Source organism: Ictidomys tridecemlineatus, chromosome 9 (genome assembly GCF_052094955.1).
Source record: "Ictidomys tridecemlineatus isolate mIctTri1 chromosome 9, mIctTri1.hap1, whole genome shotgun sequence".
Classification (NCBI taxonomy): Eukaryota; Metazoa; Chordata; class Mammalia; order Rodentia; family Sciuridae; genus Ictidomys; species Ictidomys tridecemlineatus.
Genome location: NC_135485.1, coordinates 121,518,749 through 121,539,269, shown reverse-complemented (window position 1 = coordinate 121,539,269; position 20,521 = coordinate 121,518,749). Strand labels below are relative to the sequence as shown.

At 39.2% G+C, this 20,521-nt stretch overlaps 1 long non-coding RNA gene and 1 pseudogene across 14 annotated transcripts in view; one reads left to right on the top strand and one right to left on the bottom strand.

The window, feature by feature from the left end:
• LOC144366916 (uncharacterized) overlaps positions 1-20,521 on the top strand; it is a 175,791-nt gene that overhangs the window by 81,002 nt on the left and 74,268 nt on the right. The window contains exon 1 of one of the 14 annotated variants that reach the window (XR_013426117.1): positions 19,717-20,223. The exons of the other annotated variants lie outside the window; for them this stretch is intronic. This is a non-coding gene — a long non-coding RNA (uncharacterized LOC144366916). Of the gene's footprint in view, positions 1-19,716; positions 20,224-20,521 lie in introns of those variants that run through there. 14 annotated transcript variants of the gene reach the window in all.
• Positions 11,980-19,509, bottom strand: LOC101956096 (small ribosomal subunit protein eS7 pseudogene; annotated as a pseudogene).

Sequence of the window (20,521 nt, the reverse complement as noted above, 5' to 3'; positions counted from 1 at the left end):
CTGAGGGCACCTGAGATGTCCTCTGCCCCAGACCCACCTCTCCACCTCGCTGTGGCTGAGGAGGCTGGGCCTGGCCTCTCTCTGAGAAAAATGGCTCTTCTCAGGGCCCCTGGAAGGCTGCAGGGAACATCGTCATCTGGGGTTTTCTTTCCACCCGCTGAGCAGCCCCAGGAGTATTCTGCCAGCTGCGGGGTGGGGGAAAGCAGAGCTGAGTGGAGTTGGATTCCTCCATGTCCCTGGGATCCTGAGGACATCTTCACTCATCGAACACGTGAGTCCACTCAGTGTTTCATCGCTCGTTCCGCAAGCATCTGCCTGACAAGCATCTCACAGGAAGATGACAGGGACTAGCAAAACAGACCAAGGGTCTCCCAGGAGGGGTGAGGGCGGGGTTCATAAAGACGTGGGTCTGACGTGGCCACAGATGCTGGGAATGTCTCTGCGTGGTGTGTGGATACAGAGTGGCCCACAGAAGAACTGAGAAGGGGCAGGTGTGTGGGAGCAGGGGCAGGTGTGTGGGAGCAGGGGCAGGTGTGTGGGAGCAGGGGCAGGTGTGTGGGAGCAGGGGCAGGTGTGTGGGAGCGGAGGCAGGTGTGTGGGAGCAGGGGCAGGTGTGTGGGAGCGGAGGCAGGTGTGTGGGAGCAGGGGCAGGTGTGTGGGAGCGGAGGCAGGTGTGTGGGAGCAGGGGCAGGTGTGTGGGAGCAGGGGCAGGTGTGTGGGAGCAGGGGCAGGTGTGTGGGAGTGGAGGGCAGGGAGAGAGGTGCAGCGAGAGGGCTGCCTGGGTGGGTCAGGTCTGCCTTCCTCCCTCTTGGCACAGGCTATGGGTGAAGTGCTCTGCCTCACCCTCATTGTCAGCCCCTCATGGGTGGCTCTGCTGTTATCTCACTGGGTAGGTAGGGAAACTGAGGCTAGGGGTATTAATAACTTACCCTGGGATCATGGAGGTAACATATTTGGAACCTGATTTCAAGTCCAAGCAGATGGTTGATGACAGAACCTTAGCTTGTATCCAGTAGAATTAAGGCCCTGAATTTTCCTATACCTGAAATCATAATGACAAGGTAAGGTGGTGGGTCTGATGATTGAAATGCACGTCAGTAAGAAAAAAAAAAACTGGATCATCTTGCTCTTTGTGGTCTTCCCCGTCACCCCGAGGATCCTGTGCATGAGGATTAAGTATATTAATTCTGTCAAGTCTGGTATCCTCTTTGGCCCTCCCTGCTTCCTCCATAGCACTTTCTGGAACCATCTAGGTCCCTATTTCCCCCCGCCCCTTTGACAGTCTATAATACTCCCTGAACTACTGTTTCAGGGCTTTTAAGCAGGTGCTAAGAGGTATGGAAAGAGTAAGATGGTACGAGAAGCCAGTGTCTGGGGAGAAGGTGGGGTTTCAGAATTGAACAGGGTGGTCATGATCTCAGGGGGAACCATGATATTTGAGCAAAGATTTGAAGGATGGTGGTGGCGGTGGTGGTGGTGGTGGTGGTGTGTGTGTGTGTGTGTGTGTGTGTGTGTGTACACATGCGAGTGTGTGGGGTGGTGTGTCTTACCACCCAACCAGACTGCAAACTCCTTGATGGGGGTGTGCTTTATGTTACTTGGTAATCTCTGTGCTGTGCTCACAGGAGGCCCTTGAGACATATTTATTGAACTTGGTGTTTATCAGGTTTAAAAAATTGCTACCAGGAATGAATTTGGTATGAGTGACTAGTAGTTTGATTTCCTTTTAAGAGTATCTATATCAGTAAATGACATCTTTGCTCTTCTTTTCTTGGGCCATAGAGGTAATATATAGCTTAGTGTGGGAAACCATGGTAACCCTAAAAATATAAAGAAGACAATTAAAAAAAAAATCACAATTCCAAATCTCAATATAATTGCTTTCACTATAGCTTTCAGTATAATCCTGGCTATGAATTTTGTTGTATTTTTTTCTCCCTTTCTCTCTCTCTGTCACACACACACACACACATTACAAAAATTAGGGTCATACTTAGTGATAATATTTTAAAAATTGAATGACATGTATATCAGGGCACTGACCCATTGTAGCCATTTGGATGGTGGAGATGGTGAGGGACCCCAGAGAAGGGGCCAGTGAGGCAGGAGGACACTCACAGTGGCAGCTATTTGCCCATGCTAGTCCAAGTTGGTCAGATGAGTCCATCTTGACTGACCACCACCCCTGGGTGTCCAGTATGTACACTTGGTACTTGACCTCTTTTTCTCTATCAACATGTAATCCCAACACGATTATCGGTGTTTTTACAAACGTTCACAATTTTAAAAATGTTTTTCCTCTGGATATTTAGTTATGGGATTATATTTATCACTTACAATATCTAAATGCTTTAAATACCTTTCATCATGAGCAAAGCCACAAAAGAGAGCCTACCTCTCCACTGTCGCCAGCTCCTAACAGATCTTCTTGCCTCTGCTTCAGTAGTTGGTTGGCTTAGTGCGTATAGAGGTCTGAGTGCTACAAAGTATAGGGAGGACAACGGCAAAAAATAATCTAACTTGAAAGGCCTTGGACCTTGGTGGCTTCCACCCAGTGCTGCAGGACACTCTGGCGCTTCATGAAGATGCTCTGAAGAAGTGGTGATGACTGAGTCCCTTTATCCTCATCTGTCTTTCTGCCTAATGACTGTCTTCTTCTCACAGCTGCTGCCACCAGGGCTGAAAGCGCACATAACCTTTTTGAAGATCCTTCTCTGCGTAAATTAGGTTCTCATAATGAAGAAGGGCTGAGCGAACAATGCAGAGCCATGTGGCTAATGCCTTGCCTGCGATTAAAAACATTTGCAGTCACAGAAAGAGACGTGGGCTAGGGAGCGTGGATCTATTTTATTATGTGGGTTTTGAAATTCAATCCATTGTTTAGAGCAAAGGTGCTAAAGTTCTGCAGATTAATAATTGTTTATTTAACAATTATTTATTGATCATCCACTAGATGCCAAGCACAGTTCATGTGCTTTAGACAGACGTCTGATGTATAGTCATGGAGCTTTCATGATATCTCTAGGAGAGTTTATTAAAGGGAGACAGAGCAGTGATTAGGCATTGCTATATTTCATAAATGGGATGAAGAGCATATTGTCATTTCTCAGTGAAACATCAACTTTAGTTATTTTAGGTCTTCAGCAGCTTCTGTAAAGAAGAGACTTTGCTCTTATCCTCCAAAATCCAGCTCAGTGGATTTCATAAATTCCCAGGTGTATTACAGACATTGCAACACACGGTTTAACTTTTAATCCTCCTGGAGGGACAACTTTTGATGTGTTGAGACATTGAGAGCTGGAACAGTGTTTGGGAAATCCATGCAAAGACATATGCATTATCAAATGTCAAGAAAAATAAAATGGCATCTCGAGAGAGGTGCTGCACACGAGCCAGCCCAGCTGGGTCCCTCTCCATTGTAAGAAGAGCCTGAGGACCCAAGGAGATGCTGGCCAGAGCCTGCACCCTGCTTCTAGACTGCATCCCACAATTCCAGAATCTCAAATTCCTTACCCCAGGGCCCTGATCCCATGACCAGAGCCTGCCAGGGCTTCTTCTATGGGGCTCTTTGAATCTTGCCTACATCACTGTGTGCAACTGTGCACACAAGACCCCCTCCAGGTGTAGGATAGAGACGGGGGAAGAGAAGGTGCTGGACTCCTACAGATGTTAGGTGTGGTCTGCATGTAGCAATGGTGATTTCCTCACTGGCTTAATCAAGAGACAAAGCAAGGTGATTTTCGTGTGCACGTGTGTGCACGCACGTGGTCCCCTGTGTTTTATCTTTTCAACCTTCTGCATTTTATCCCTAGCCTTCCCCTCTCACAATGTAGATGGAAGAGAGAGAGAGCTTTTGCTAAATAGAGGGTTCTGTTTATTAATGTCTCCTGTATAGTTAAAGGATTCTTTAGAGGAAAAGTCAACTTGAGCATTTATTTCATGCATCATTGTATTCTTTGCCACGATGGATTACATCTTAATCCTGCACACATTCTTAAGATGAGGACTCCATCTGGGAGCACTAACCTTCCATGGAAACGTCTGGGTCACACATGTCCAACCAGCCCTGTGCCAAGTGCTTCGTGGAGCACGCAATTGTTGGTAAGAGACACTGGGATCCTCTGGAGAGACCTAAAGGACAGGACCAGGGCCTCCGAGCAGCCTGGCATGCACATAGTTTGGGTTCAGTTTCGAACACTCAAGTCATGTGCTCTAAATAATCGTGGTAAAACACTCTTCCCTTTGTGCCGTTTCTTCCTATTTTTAATTTGCTCACGTTTGAAATGACTGAGGATATTTTACTCTGTCAGTTTTGTAAGTTTTCCTTTGGGTTTATTCTGTTGTTGTAGTTAAAACTAGACAGAGTTCTAGAGTCCCTTTGTTCTTTTAATCTTTAAAATTTCAACGGTACAAATTTATGGGGGTACAGAGCCATAATCTGAAAAATATATATACCATATACAATGATCAAATGAGACTAGTTTATATTTACCTCTCCTTAAACATTTATCTGATTAACATGATAACTATATGTATGTATGGGACACGGTATGATATTTTAATGCAGTGTGTGCTGATTAAAGTAATTCATGTTTCCATCTCCTTATCAGTACTTTGTGTTCAAAGCCTTTGAGCTCCTCTCTTCTAGTTATTCATAACATAAATCATAGACAATTGCAAGTGATGGACACCCCAACTGTGCTGTAGAACACGATAACTTTTTACTTCTATTTAACTGTGTTTGGGCACCTCCTAGAATTCTTAATCAATGATCTAATGAATCAATGATTAATGAAGCCCCTCTTCATAAGCCTGTGTGGCTTTGGAACTGGCTGCAGAGTCACAGGCAGAGAGTAGATAGGGATTGGACACCAGGGTCACATGGTGCCTTTGCCTCAGTTCATAGGTGAGGCATGAAGATCTGGAGCTGGGAAAGCTTGTCAAGGTCACACAGCAAGCATGTGGCAGGGTACGATGCTGGACTCCATGATATGTACCTTTTCCACCTTCAGTTCATGGGATCGCAGTCAAAGATTGGGTGGTTTAAAGTGAAAAAAATTTTTTTTTCTTTTTTGACCTGAGAAACCCAAATAAATATTCAAAACCCTACCCCCAACCCCTGTCTTTTGTGCTTGTCTAAATGAAACATTTGAGTAAGTTAAGGATTTCATTTGGGACAAACGAGGCTCTCTGCTCATTCGAGCCTTTACCTACACTATCAGTTCTCATTATCTGCAGTAGTTTTATTCTGTTAGATTACCACACATACTGGACAATTGCGCCTTCAGAAAAGCACAGGATTAGATTTCTTAAGCCTCTCACCAGAACAGTGTTTTCATCAAACGATCAATACATGACCTTAATTATGGGCGTCTCTGTTTTAAAAAGACATCTTATTTAATATCAGTGATTCATTAAAATTGAACTCATGAGAAATACCATAGTAACTCTTGCCTGAATGAACACATTACTTTTTTTCATAAGGTGCACAACAGCTTTTTAGTGCTTAGGAACACTAGACGGCACTTCAGCAGTATGCAGGGGACCATGTTAAATAGCAAAATCACCAACAAAAAGTTCAAACATCCAAAAAATCTGGCACTAAATAGACTGTGAAAATGAGACATGTTTATAGTATGAGAGCCGAGATAAGAGGCAGAGCATTGGCATACTTGACCTCACCAGGAAACATGCGTGTTGGGGACTCAAATTACATGCAACTCCATGCATCCATGCATGTTTTTGAATTACTACAGTAGTTCTGTGTGCATTAATTTCTGGTGTTGCAAGTACATTTTCAGTAGGCAAATATGTAGAAAATTGGTAGTTAATGTGCACACAGGCTGCACACATCACCACACGTTCTGATCTCATCTGGTTATCTTTAGCTTTCAATTCTGGTTTCACACATAGGCTTTGAACTCCACATTGGTGGCATTGTATTGGTGGCATCCCTCCCACGGGCTCCGTAGAGGAGAATGGCTTCTAGCCATTCCTCTAAGGGCTCCTATTTCCTAATAGTTGTGCTTCAGAAAGACTCGTTATGGCAGATCTAGGTTTCCCTCTCCTCATCCAAGAACTTCATTAGTGGGCCCCTCTCTTGGAACCACCATGAGCTCGTTCTGCCCTCCAGTTAGACTAGCTTTTTATGGGTGAGAGAAGTGGGTGTCTACACAGACTCTTCCCAAGAATACTTCTCCATGTCTGTTTTGCTCCCAGGGTTCTTTCCTCAACCTTCTTCTTACCTCCGTCTCACTTAGAAGCTCTCATCATTGCAGGACATGGTGGCAGACACCTGTAATCCCAGTAACTTGGGAGGCTGGGGTAGAAGGATCACAAGTTTGAGGCTAGCCTCAGGAACTTAGTGAGACCCCATCTCAAAATAAAAAGGATTGGGGATGTAGTTTGGAAGTGAAGTACTCCTGGGTTCAATTCCCAGTACAAATGAAATAAAACAAAATAAAGAAAAAACCAAAAACAAACTCAAAAACAAACCTTCATCATTCTTATGGCTAACCACAGCCAGGCCTAGGGTTCCCAGGTCTGACCTTTGGTGAGAACTTCTTTCTGAGCTCCAGTTTTCTCTCTCTGATTTCCTCCTTGATCTTTCTACCAGAAAGATGACTGGGACCTCAACATGTCCAAAGAGTTTCCATTGCCTCTTGCCCTGTCCCAAAGCCTGCTACTTCTCCTCTGCTTGCATTTTGTCTACTTGGGTCGATGTCTAACTGGCCACAGAAGCTTGAATTTTAAGAGTTATCCTTAATTCCTCCCTCCTATGTACTACGCTTGTCTTCTGTCTTATGAATTTCCTCGGTGTCTACCTTACCACAATCTCACCATCTGTCCACATCCCTCAAGTGCCATCACATTGCTGTCTTCCAGTCTTCATTGAGTTTAGCAGGTAGTCTTGCTTGTCCCTGATCCCTTCTCCACACTGCTCCCAGAGGGTTCTCTTAGAAACAAAAATGTAACCATATTGTTCTCCTGCTTTGAATCTTTCTGGATGCAATTTAAATTTAATGCAGGCTCTTTATAATTTTGTCCCTGCTCTCCTGTTTTGGGTCCTATCATGCCCCTACATGCATGCTTTAGAGTTTTAAAAAAAAATCTCACACTCTTCTTGCCTCTTGTCTGCATGTTCTCTGCTCCTTACCTCAAATGCTCTTCCTGCACCTGTTCACTGTGTGAGCTGCTGCTCCCTTCTCAACATGTGGCTCAGGTTGGCTTGACATTCACAATGCACTTAGTTCTCTTGCCTTTGAGTTCCTAGAGACCCTTGAACAATCACGAACTGTATCGCTCTACGTTGGAATTTTAAAACAATGCATATGGTTTTGAACATGTGGAGTTTTTTTTTTTTTTTTTCTTTTTTAGAGTGGGTACCAGGTATTGAACTCAGGAGCATTCAACCACTGAGCCACATTCCCAACCCTATTTTATATTTTATGAGTTGTTTAGTGCATTGCTTTTGCTGAGGCTGGCTTTGAACTCATGATCCTCAGGTCTTATCTCCCAAGCTGCTGGGATTATAGGTGTGTGCCACCATGCCTGACCGGACATATGTTTTAAGATGCCTGAAGTACATCCATGATGAAATGCTCAGTAGGCAGTTCAACACAGCCAAGATGCCTACTTCCTATGACATGGAGCAAATCTAATAAATTATTTCATCTTTTCAGAAGGTACCTCTTCCCCCTTGCCTTTGGCTGCCTTATTGGCTATTTTCCATTCATATGGTCATGCTCATATCTCAGCCACACCAAATTATTTTGATAAATAAATGTCACGAGTCACATGGTCCAATACCCTTTCCTAAATTCGAATACATGACAACTTTTGAATGTACATGGCTGACTTCATGCCTCCTTTTGACGACTGCACATTAAAATTATCTGTTTTTCTCCAGGGAGTTTCCAGGCACAGCTTTGAGAAAGCTGTTCTTGGTCTCATTAACTTGAGAGGACTACCATGTTTTATGAGCACCAGGAGAACATTGTTAGAGTCTGGCCCTATGGGTCCTGGCCAAGGGTGGAATAAGCATTTATGAGCTGGTTATTAAAGCCCCAAATGTGGCACTCTTAGCAATGATCTTTCCTTGGAAGACGGAAACAGTGCAGGCAGTGTTTTGTCTGATTTTAACTCCATTTCCTGGAGCAATCTACCTTTCCTGTTGCCCTTTTAAATTTGTCTTCCTCTTTGAGCCGTGAATTGTACTAGAAAGCTCACTACATAATAGGGACTAAAAAGGGGCCTGTTGAGCTAAACGTGGATGACTTTTCTAAATGATGCTAAGACTGGATGCCTCACAACAGCGAATTCTTACTTGACACTCTGTACCTCCAAGGGCTCCTATTTCATATAAAAATGCAAGTAAAAAATTTCCTTGGAAAAAGAACTTATCCTTTACTTTTGTGTGTGAGTTTTCCTTCTTTGGCCTGTGACTGAAAGGCAAGGAAGAGAACCTGCACTTTCCTTTGCCACTGGCCACGGCTCTGACATGGTGGGTGTTTCATGCTGATGTGGACTGTCCAGGGCTTGGAGCAGGAATCTCCTTCCCCAGGGTCAACCGGCACTTGTTCCAAAGGTGTCTCGAGGGAAATTGAGGATAAAATGGTTCTTTTTTTTCCTGAAGTATTACCTTACCAGAATATTCCATATGTTGGAACAATGATTTAGTCTATGTTTATGTGACCCTTAATATTCCCATATGGCTGATCCCCTTTCTCCAATGAGGGATATTGTTCTTAAACATCTTGGGTTTGTGAAAAATTATGGAGTTCTAGACTCCCCTGAGAAGTCAACCTTGGAAATGAAGACATCCATTGAGAGATGAAATGGTCTCACATTTCAGATAATGCAAAAATGTGTGTTCATTTGTAATCAGAGCATGGAAGAATTTCAATAAATCCTTCAAACTTCTCATGTCTTTTAGTTCCAATCTATATTTTAATACTAAAATATCAGTGAAATCTATCTAAATATTGATTATGCTCTGTAGGATATGACTGATAAGTCATATCCAGGAAGAATAAAATAATTCTTTTGGGGTCTCTTTTTCCTGTGTATACTTTGTTATTACTTGTCTTTCTAAAATTCTGGTTAATATGCTGAATGCTTCTCTTGTCTTTCAACTTACGCTTACTTGATGATGTCTTTTTCCTCCACATTTTAGGTAATATTTGAAAAAAAATTCCTATAATAAATCATTTTCTGATTTCTTCAGTTGGATCTATTCACTCAGCAAAATTTCAAAATGAAATAAAATTAAATTAAATTTACAGGCACTGCCAAATTCCAAACCTACTGACCTGGCCAAATGGACTTAAGAAAATGTTCTCCAGTATAAACTTTAATTTTTTCCTATTGGTTAAAAATTCTTTCCAAGGGATGTCAGACAAGTAATACAGGGAAAAAAACATGTTTAGGTTTAACTAATTAATATTGTAAACAGATTGAGGTTCTTAGATGGAAACCACTGTTTATGTAAACAAAGACGCAAAAAAATGAAAAAAAAAAGAAAGTCATATGAACTATATGTATAACATAGGAGGCGTTTATAATTGACCATAAATCTAGTCCATCAAAATCATCCTTTTGAAGTTTTCCTAGCCAAAGAGAGAAAACATCTACTGCTTGTGAGTTTTTAGGTTAAGTTCAAGTAGAAGTCCTCTAGCAATTTTATTGTACTGATTGATGGTTAAGTGCTAATCTTAGGTGGAACACTCAACAGGGCAGTTCTGACCAATCAAAGAGCATGGTTGGGTTCCAGCAGAGTTTTTTCCACACCAATGTTCCAATCATATGTTTGCTTTTAAGCTCTGTTGCATTTTCATCAGATATGTATTGGGTTCTTTCTGTTAAGATCAATCTTTTCATTCCTCTGTGCATATTTTAAGCCAAATAAATGCTAATTCATTTCTTCTCACGCCAATGTTAACATTACTGCTTAATTAATTGGAATAAAGAGCTGTGGATTCTAGGTTGCCAAGAACGTCCATAAGTCAGTCTACTTGATTTCATGGAAAACAGGGGGGCCAGGAAAATTGAGAGAGGGAAATAAGAAAGAGCTTAATAATATATGGTTAGGATGATAAAAAAAAGACAAATAAAAATATACAGCTAGTTAAAATGGCACATTAAAGGGCCAATGAGTTTTGATCTGCTCCTAGTGTATGTGCATTTGGATGGGCAATTTCAACAATGAATTCAGTTTTAAAATAACTGCTTTGAAATAAAAGAATCATTTTAGTAAAATTTCAAAATAAAAAAAAATTATTTTGCCTAACTCTTGAGAAGGAGGTCATATTGTTTTTTGAATATGATTCTCAAAAGTCCAACTTATTTTGCCTTGTTAGTGAATATTGGAAGAAAGAGATGATGATGAATCAATTTTAGAGTTTAGTTTCCTCATGTGTAAAATGAGTTTAATATGGAGCCATGTTGAAGATGAAAGAACAAAATTAAGAGAATCTACGAAATAATATGGTATTTAAGTGGCTATTTTGCCTTGAGGTGAAAAAAAACCCCAGAACTATTAAGTTATTGGGCATATTAACAAAGTTAAATACAAATTCATTGTTAAAAAATAATCTACTTAGAATTTTGTGTTTGCCAATGGTCCCTCATATGAATGAAATATGACTAAAAGACATGCAGAATTTGTGTACATAGGCCCAAGCCAAGTGGTTCAGGAAGTTCTACTTCTCTGTCTTCTCTAGGCCAATCTTGCTGTTACAGTTAATTGCAATCATCACATCTTTTGCTCAAAAGATGCAGTTGATGCAGACACAGCCTCTGCCAACCAATAAGTTTAAAGGTTATGCTAAGAGAAAGATGGTCTTTTAGGATTCTAGAATAAATCATTAGAGTAATGGCATTCCCTTCAAGAGATAATGTTGGCTCAGAAATAGTGATATAATGGGAGTAATGGATAGAGGGTTTTTTTTTTTCCTCAATAGCTTTATTAATCAGGAAAGGAGAACCAAGACCAGACCGAGGACTACGGTTCCTATTGAGATGGTTTCTCCATCTCTAATTTCTATGATTGTGCAAATCTAAATTAAAAACATTGAGAAAGTTCAAAATGTTTGCATGTATTTTTAAGCCACAATAACAGCTTAATGTAGTACGTTTTGTCCAGAGAAAAGAAAGAGACAAATTTTACACCAGCTTTATGAAATTAACTAAGTAGAGAACTAGCCATCAGCTCAGGTTTCAAGTTCTTGTCTTAAATATTAATATTCTAAAAAAGAAAACGGGTTCTTGGAGAGTCTGAGGAAATAAATGATTCTTCAAGCACATGCATATTTTATGTCTAAAATCATAGACAACTTGCCTCTCACAATGTGAAAATAATTTTACATATGTCCACTTAATGAAACATGGGTTTTGGAAACAATTTTATTTTTTTTCCAGTACTCACGATGTCAAATCTATCCTCAAGTAAATTTCTCTCTCTCTCTCTCTCTGTCTCTCTCTCTCTCTTTTGGTAGTAAGCTATTTTCTGTTTTCTTGTCTGGGCCTGAGGAGTTCAACAATTTGGTTATGCTTTCAGAAGTTCCAAGGTACCTATTTTTTAAAAAAGAATTTAACCTTTATTTATTTGTTGTTGTTCATTTGTTCTTTTATGTGGTGCTGAGGATCCAACCCAGGGCCTCACCTGTCCTAGGCAAGTGCTCCACCCTTGAGCTACAACCCCAGCCCCGGTACTTATTTTCTGATGGGTAATGATGAGCAGATGTAATGGGATCATGGGGCAGTAAAATAACAAACATCCAGAACTTTAATAATAGTACTTCCCGCCAAGTAGTCACCTTTGGAGACTGGATGTTTGGATGATACTGTCCCTCATCTAAACAATTCTGGAACTTTTCTTTTAGAAGGAAGTTCATGGCCAATAAAAGGACAATGCTAAAACATTATTCTTGAGATCTAATAGTTTATCTTTTGAATGAAGAGGCAAGACCTAGCTCTTCATTATCCACCTTGTTCAGCAGATGATTGACTTTTTTTTTTTCCTACTGTGAATGATACTTCAGTCATTTTTGTTGACAGCTGAAACTCTGGGAATTCAAAATTAACATCCTTGCCCGTGAGCTTCTTATAGATACCAGAAATAGTTTCAACCCTAATTTTCGCATTGTTCTGTGATGCTTTGTCTAAATGAACCTTTATGAGTCGGCTGCCATCCAGTTTCAAGTGCATCCCTTTGCCCACAATTCTGTTTGGGAAGACCGTATCCTCAAGGGTCACATCATGTGCAGCCCTCACAGTGCGGCTCCTGGGATGCTTTTACTTGTTTTTATTTTTTTTTTGTATGGTTTCTCTGCGTTGGCTTAGGCAGAATTCCACGCTGAGCAATAAAAGCCACATGGTTCCCACTGAGTTTTCTGTCCAATCCACACACTAGCTAGACTGGGGTTTTCTGGAAAGATTTCAGTTGAGAAACAGGAAGAAAAATTATGATACCTTTCTGACCACTACCAACTTCAGTTTCCTTGGCTGCCATAACGTGGAGGCCCCTCTGCTGGGTCTTGAAGTCTGAGCTCATCTCCAGTCCCAGCAACACATTACAGAGGCTCTGCTTAGGAAGAGGCCAGTTTCTAGTGACAATCTATCATATGCCTTAGTGACAAGACTTGACTTTTTTTTTTTTTTTTTAAATCAGGTTTGGGACAGAAGCATGTTGCTCATTCACATAGGTGTGTGTGTGTGTGTGTGTGTGTGTGTGTGTGTGTGTGTGTGTGTTTACAAACAGTGTGAAAGATAATGAGAAACCAACAAGGGATGGATAAGCCCTTATTCTCTCTAGGCCTGAAAGGAATACAGAGAGGGAGCTGCTGTTGGAATGCAGGATGGGATGTCGGTGAGACTTTCCGGGGGGACCTGGGGATGGGGGGTAGCTGCTGAAATCAGTCCTAAGATAAGGGCCCCCTTACATTGGCTGAGCATATAAGCTCCCTAGAGTAAGTATTCAGCTAGCAGGGGAAATGCATATGTTTTAGTTCATTCATTATAATTCAGCCTCATTCTGTTTTAGCCATGTCTTTTTTTTTTTTTTGGTCAGGAACATGTGTGAATGGTTTTGAATAAATACAAATTAAGACATTTTCATTATCCATCAGCCTTCAGGTGGAACAAATCTTTTTTTTTTTTTTGAGAATGAGAAAATGAGATAATAAATTAGAAGTGTATACACAAATACACAAGCACATATTTATGGAATCAAGTACATGCCTAAAGAAACAGAGTTCTGAAAATCTAACTTGGATTTGGGAATGGGAAGATTAAAATCCCCAAATTTGTAATCTGTAATAATCCAAATATCCCTGTTGTTGGAAGTTTTTATTTCAGTGAACCAATTTCAATGCCTTGGCAGGTTCAACGATATTTTATTTTAGTTGGAAAATAGGAGCATAGTCAGTGATGGAGAGTGCCAAGGACATAAAAGACAAATTATCCTGCGTGTGCTCTGGAAAGCATTGCAAGTATTGGTGCCCAAGCCTTGACTTGCTGGATTGGGGTAAGGATAACCCAGCCAGGTTTCTGCTTCTCTTGTACCATCAGATCATCTTCAATCTGAAAAAATAAATTGAACATTAATTTCTATGAACATTGCATCAACTTTTGATTTTGATAATTCACAGTTATTTATATGTCTATAGATAAGGCTACTATCCTTCTCCTATTGAATAACAGTGACTGAAAAGTTTTAAATGAGATACCAGGAGAAAATATTAATTGTGTATTTCCCCAGGTGGACTGGGGTAGAATAAAGTGTGGTAGCAAAACAAGTGCTTTTTTTTTCCAGGAAAACTCAGATCCAGATGGTTTCAGTGGTAAATTTTAGTAAATATTAAAGGAAGAAATGATCATTTTATACATGCTCTTTCAGAAAATAAAGGAGGAGAAAATATTTCCCAACCTATCTTTATAGGCGGGCATAACCCTGATGTCAAGACCTGTCAAAGATGTTATAAAGAAAGAGGAAAAAAAGAAAAGGAAATTATAGAGCAATATCACTCATGAACAAAGATACTGAATCCTTAATAAATATCAGCAGATTAAACCCAATAGCATGTAAAAGGATATACATGAAGTGGGGGATATCTAAAAAATGCAAGATTGGTTTAATATTCAAAACCAATCAATGTAATTTATTATCAAAACCATTCACACATATTCCTGACTAAAAGAAAAAAAAACATGGCTATAAAAGAATGAGGCTTAATTAAAAAAAATCAAATGATAACTTCTATATATACAAAATAGATATTTATATGATTTTCTTTACATATATGTGAATATGTGTTAAAGCAACAATCTTACAAAGCTTGCCATTTAACTTCTTTTTTATTTTTTATTTTATTTTTTATTGGTTGCTCAAAACATTACAATGATCTTGACATATCATATTTCATACATTTGGTTCAAGTGGCTTATAAATTCTTAATTTTACCACGTGTACAGATTGCAGGATCACATTTTTATTTATATAAGATAGCAGAATACGTTACAATTCTTATTACACATATAGAGCACAATTTTTCATATCTCTGGTTGTATACATAGTATATTCACACCGACTAGTGTCTTTATACCTGTACTTTGGATAATAATAATTCCACCATCATTAATAACCCCATGCCCCCTTCCTTCTCCTCCAACCCCTCTGCCCTGTTTAGAGCTCATCTATTCCTCGGTGCTCTGCTCCCTATCCCACTATGAATCAGCCTCCTTATATCAAAGAAAAGATTTGGCATTTGTTTTTTTGGGATTAGCTAACTTTGGGTATAGACTGAGGAGAGGGACAGCTGAGTCAAATGGTGATTCCATTCCCAATTTTCTAAGGAATCTCCACACTGCTTTCCATATTGGCTGCACCAATTTGCAGTCCTACCAGCAATGTATGAGTGTGCCCTTTTCCCCACATCCTCTCCAACACTTGTTGTTTGTCTTCATAACAGCTGCCATTCTGACTGGAGTGAGATGAAATCTTAGAGTGGTTTTGATTTGCATTTCTCTAATTGCTAGTGATGATGAGCATTTTTTCATGTATTTGTTGATTGATTGTACATCATCTTCTGAGAACGGTCTGTTCATAGTCCTTGGCCCATTTATTGATTGGGTTATTTGTATTTTTGGTGTTTAGCTTTTTGAGTTCTTTATATACCCTAGAGATTAGTGCTCTATCTGATGTGTGAGGGCTAAAGTTTTGCTCCCAAGAGGTAGGCTCTCTATTCACCTCACAGATTGTTTATTTTGTTGAGGAGAAATTTTTTAGTTTGAGTCCATCCATTTATTGATCTTGATTTTAATTCTTGTGCCATAGAAGTCTTATTAAGGAAGCTGGGGCCTAATCCCACATGATGGAGATTAGGGCCTACTTTTTCTTCTATTAGACGCAAGGGCTCTGGTTGTATTCCTAAGTCCTTGATCCATTTTGAGTTGAGTTTTGTGCATGGTGAGAGACAGAGGTTTAATTTCATTTTGTTGCATATGGATTTCCAGTTTTCCCAGCACCATTTGTTGAAGAGGCTATATTTTCTCCAATGCATGTTTTTGGCACCTTTGTCTAATGTAAGACAATTATAGTTTTGTGGGTTAGTCTCTGTGTCCTCTATTCTGTACCATTGGTTTACCAGTCTGGTTTGGTGCCAATACCATGCTGTTTTTTTTTTTTTTTTTTTTTTACTATTGCTCTATAGTACAGTTTAAGTTCTGGTATAGTGATGCCACCTGCTTTACTCTTCCTATAAGGATTGCTTTAGCTATTCTGAGTCTCTTATTATTCCAGATGAATTTCATGATTGCTTTTTCTATTTCTATGAGGAATGTCATTGGAATTTTGATTAGAATTGCATTAAATCTGTATAGTGCTTTTGGAAGCATGGTCATTTTGATAATATTAATGCTGCCTATCCAAGAGCAAGGTAGATCTGTCTATCTTCTAAGGTTTTCTTTGATTTCTTTCTTTAGGGTCCTGTAATTTTCATTATATTGATCTTTCACCTCTTTCATTAAGTTGATTCCCAAGTATTTTTTTTTAGGGTATTGAAAATGGGGTTGTTTTTCTCATTTCCCTTTCTGAGGATTTGTTACTGGTATACAGAAATGCCTTTGATTTATGGGTGTTGATTTTATATCCTGCTATTTTGCTGATTCATTTACTAGTTCTAGGAGTTTTCTTATAGAACTTTTAGGGTCTTCTAGGTATAGAATCATATCATCAGCAAATAGTGCCAATTTGAGTCTTTCTTTTCCTACGTGAATCCCTTTAATTTCTTTCATCTGTCTAATTGCTCTGGCCATTGTTTCAAGAACTATATTAAATAGAAGAGGAGAAAGAGAGCATCCCTGTCTTGTTCCAGTTTTTAGAGGGAATGTCTTCAATTTTTCTCCATTAGAACGATGTTGGCTTGGGGCTTAGCATAGATAGCCTTTATGATGTTGAGATATGTTCCTGTTATCCCTAGTTTTTCTAGAGTTTTGAACATGAAGGGGTGATGTTTTTGTTAAATACTTTTTCTACACCTATTGAGATGATCATATGGTTCTTATCTTTAAGTCTATTGATGTGATGAATTACATTTATTGATTTCCTTATGTTGAATCAAACTTGCATCCCTGGGATGAACCCCACTTGATCGTGGTGCACTATCTTTTTGATATGTTTTTGTATTTGATTTGCCAGAATTTTATTGAGAATTTATACATCTCTGTTTATTAGAGATATTGGTCTGAAGTTTTTTTTTTAATGTGTCTTTGCTTTGTTTTGGAATTAGAGTGATATTGGCCTCATAGAATAAGTTTGGAAGTGCTGCCTCTTTTTCTATTTCCTGAAATAAATTGGAGAGTATTAGTATTAGTTCTTTTATAAAGGTCTTGTAGAACTCGGCTGTGTATCCGTCGGGTCCTGGGCTTTTCTTGGTTGGTAGACTTTTGATGGCATCTGCTATTTCCTCACTTGAAATTGATCTGCTTAAATTGTGTATGTCATCCTGATTCAATTTGGGCAAATTATATGACTCTAGAAATTTGTTGATGCCTTTGATATTTTCTATTTTATTAGAATACAAGTTTTCAAAATAATTTCTAATTATCTTCTGTTTTTCTGTAGTGTCTGTCGTGATATTTCCTTTTTTCATCACATATGTTAGTGATTTGAGTTTTCTCTCTCCTTCTCTTTGTTAGCATGGCTAAGGATCTGTCAATTTTATTTATTTATTTCAAAGAACCAACTTTTTGTTCTGTCAATTTTTTTCAGTTGTTTCTTTTGTTTCAATTTCGCTGATTTCAGCTCTGATTTTAATTATTTCCTGTTTCTGATGCTTTTGGTGTTGATTTGTTCTTCTTTTTCTAGGATTTCGAGATATAGTGTTAAGTCATTTATTTGTTGACTTTTTCTTCTTTTAAGGAATGAACTCCATGCAATAAACTTTCCTCTTAGAACTGCTTTCATGTGTCCCAGAGATTTTGATATGTTGTATCTGTGTTCTCATTCACCTCTAAAAATTTTTATTCTCCTCCTTGATGTCTTCTGTAACCCATTGTTCATTCAGTAGCAAATTATTTAGTTTCCAGGTGTTGGAGTAGATTTTATTTCTTATTTTATTATTGATTTCTAATTTCATTCTTTTATGATCTGATAGAATGCAGGGTAGTGTCTCTACTTTTTTATATTTGCTAAGAGTTGCTTTGTGGGATAGTACATGGTCTATTTTAGAGAAGGATATATATGCTGCTGAGAAGAAAGTATATTTTATTGTTGAAGGATGGAATACTCTATATATGTGGGTTAAGTCTAAGTTATTGATTGTATTATTGAATTCTATAGTTTCTTTGTTCAGCTTTTGTTTGGAAGATCTATCTAGTGATGAAAGAGGTGTGTTAAAGTCACCCAAAATTATTGTGTAGTGATCTATTTGACTCTTGAATTTGAGAATGGTTTGTTGATGAACATAACTGCTCCGTTGTTTGAGGCATATATATTTATAATTGTTAAGTCTTGTTGGTGTATGGTTCCCTTGAGCAGTATGTAGTGTCCTTCCTCATCCTTTTTGATTGACTTTAATTTGAAGTCTACTTTATTTGGTATGAGGATGGAAACCCCTGCTTGCTTTTGCAGTCCATGTGAATGGTATGATTTTTCCCAACCCTTCACCTTCAGTCTGTGGATGTCTTTTCCTATGAGATGAGTCTCTTGGAGGCAGCATATTGTTGGGTCTCTTTTAAAATCCAATCTGCTAGTCTATGTCTTTTGATTGGTGAGTTTAGGCCATTAACATTCAGGGTTATTATTGAGACATGACTTGTATCCCCAGTCATTTTTGTTTATTTTTGGTATTTAATGTGACTTGATTTCTCACTGATTAGATTTTCCTTTAGTGTAATCCCTCCCTCTGCTGATTTTCATCATTTTTATTCATTTTCTCTTTTTGGAATATTTTGCTGACGATATTTTGTAGTGCAGGCTTTCTAGTTGTAAATTCTTTTAACTTTTGTTTATCATGGAAGGTTTTTATTTCATCATCAAATCTAAAGTTTAGTTTTGCTAGATATAAGATTCTTGGTTGACATTGATTTTCTTTCAGAGCTTGGTATATGTTGTTCCATAATCTCCTGGCTTGAGGGTCTGGATTGAAAAATCTGCTGAGATATGAATTGGTCTCCTCTATATGTGATCTGATTCCTCTCTCTTGAGGCTTTTAAGATTCTATCCTTATTCTGTATGCTAAGGCATTTTCATTATAATGTGCCTTGGTGTAGATCTGTTGTAATTTTGTACATTTGATGTCCTGTAAGACTCTTGTATTTTTTTTTTCCAATTTGTTCTTCCTGCTTGGGAAGTTTTCTGATGTTATCTCATTGAAGAGATTGTGCATTCCTTTGGTTTGAAACTCTGTGCCTTCCTCTATCCCAGTAATTCTTAGATTTGGTCTTCACTGTGTGATCAAGTTATTTTCCAGATTATATACTTTATCTTCATTATCTGATGTTCTTTCTTCCAAGTGATCTAGTCTGTTGGTTATGCTTTCTGTTGAGTTTTTTAATTTGATTTATTGTATCCTTTATTTCAAGGATTTTTGACTTTTTTTTTTTCAGAGTGTCTATCACTGTCTTGAAGTAATCTTTTGCTACCTGTATTTGTTCTCTTATCTCATTATTGGAGGTTTTTTTTTTTTTGCCTGTATTTACTCATTTAGGTCATTCTTTAATTCACAGATCATTTTAATTATGAACTTTCTGAACTCCTTCTCTGACATTTCATCAACTTTGCTGTCCATGGGTTCTGTTATTATAGTGACCTGGTTTGTTTGGGGCACTTTCCTCCCTTGTTTTTTCATGTTATCTATGTGTCTTCCTTTCTTGCAGTGTGGATCTGAGATATTACAGTTTCTTCCCTATATTCTTGTCATACTGTGTAGATTGTCTCTTCCTCACTTTGATGTTGGGCTTCCAGACCCTCTCAATGGATGCTGCTGCATCCTGGGTTTGGTCCTGCATTAGTTGGAGTGAATGGATCTGGGCTGCTGAGCTTGACCTCCTGTGGTAGTCCACTGGTCAGAAGGGGCAGTCCTGCACCAGAGGCTAGGCTATGGCAAATGTCTGCTGAGCTGGGAAAGGGCTGGACAAGGCCTGCTGTGTGCCTGGGCCCCAGCACAGCCCTGTGTGGGTAGATCTGGGCCCCAGGGCTTGACTTCCTGCAGTAGTCTGCTGGTCAGAAGGGGCTGTCTTATGTCAAAGGCTAGACCCCTGGCAGTGTCTGCTCCATTGGGAGAGGGGTGAACCGGGCCTACTGAGAGCCTGGATCCAGAGTGGGCTGGTGTGGGCAGTCTGGACTGGATCTTGGCTCCACGATAGTCCGTTAACTTCTTTTTTTAAATAAAAGAAGGAGAAAATAAAAGGCAAGTTCAATAGTTTAGTAAAATTTTAAGATTAATTGCCCATAAATATTAGACTTAATTATTTTAAAAGCAGGTAGAGTAAAATTACTCTTATTTTAGGGCCAAATTGTACTTCTTCTGGGATCAGGAACGAATTAGTCCTACATCCATCCTGTGAGCACCCACGGTGTGCATTCTTCCTCTGTTCTGCATTCACATTCAGTGGGAAATGAACTGAATTCATTCTGTGGGAAGTGAACTTCTGCAACAGCTGTCCAAATCAAGGGCAGAAGTCTGAGGGTCTTTTATGTGATTGGTGTCAACTTAAAAAGAGGTGAGAAAAGTGTCCAAATCAGGGTGTCAGTTCAAGAGAAATCAACTCCACCTTCCTACCCATCTATCAGTCCATCCATCCATCCCCATCCATCTACCCTTCCATCCATCCATCTCTCCATGCAATAAGAAGCTGAGAATCTCCTTTGTGCATGGCATAAAATTGATGAAGATGTGTCCCTCGTGAGAATGTATATTTTAATGGGATTACACATGGTAATAATAATTTCTCTTTATCTTATGTATCAGAGACCAAGAAGTACATGTGGGGTTAGTTTTTTATCTGCCACGGTTTGGAG